Genomic DNA, 1,123 nt, shown 5'->3' with positions numbered 1-1,123 from the left:
ATAACTACTTAATATCCTCTAATTCACATCTTATCACTACTTAATATCCTCTAATTCACATCTTATCACTACTTAATATCCTCTAATTCACATCTTATCGCAACTCTCTATAATCTACAGATCGAGCCATGCAGCTGTTTTTGGCAGCAGAGTAATCGCACTTTGGCCGATATTAAAGTCAATGTGTAACCTTTGTGGTGTGAGCGGTCACAGCTCCGTCTGACGGATGCCTTTAGTGGTGACTATTAAAAAAATCTCTCCGGTGCCTTGGCTCCGTATAAAAGCCGGTGAGGCTTGTCCCTTTTGATAAACACACAGATCGTACAAAGGTAAGAAACTTGCTGCTGTTTCACTCTCTGGAATATTCGAGAGTTCTGATGATTTTTTTTTTGTGTTTTATTGAGGTTTTAATTTAGTAGGTCTATTATATACATCATTGTAGGCTACTGGGTTAGGGTTAGGGTTAGGGTTAGGGTTAGGTAAGCTTTATGTGGACTTCAATACTCTGCTGATATTCTACTGATAATGGTATAGCATTTGTACTGTATATTGATATTGATAAATCAATACATTTGAATTTATTCAACAAAATGTTTACTGGAAATAAATTGAAATGTGCAGCATGTTGAACAAATAGGCTATTGTTTGAAAGTACAAGTACATGGCTATTGTCCATGGCAGTATACACACAACTTACTGCCTGATTGTATAGGTAGAGGTTTCATTTGGGTTAGGGTTAGGGTTAGGGTTAGGGTTAGTTCATCAAATGGGCTTTTCAGGGTCTCTCCACAGTTTTCTCCACTTTACTAGATTGCAAGTAAAGATGTTTAAGATAACGTTTAAGATAATACCTAATCCCAGATCTGTACCTGTGGGGATCTAAGAGGATTAGCTGGGTATGGTAATCAGCAATACTGGTAAATGTCTATCTAATCCTTTCTGATCTGCATCAGTTATATAAACAAGTTATCATCAGTCAAATGCCCTAATTCTCAGGGTAGATGACAAGGAGAAGGGTGCATAAGTGATGTACAGTACATAGAGTAAGAGTTGAGGTCACTTGAACAACAATGCTGAAATGCAGAATCTAACTTTGGGCAGAGGGTTTGGAATGGTGTGTCTC

Source organism: Argentina silus (assembly GCF_951799395.1).
Source record: "Argentina silus genome assembly, chromosome: 6".
In the NCBI taxonomy this organism is placed as follows: Eukaryota; Metazoa; Chordata; class Actinopteri; order Argentiniformes; family Argentinidae; genus Argentina; species Argentina silus.
The sequence above is the reverse complement of the archived record's forward strand: the minus strand, read 5'-3'. Positions refer to the sequence as shown.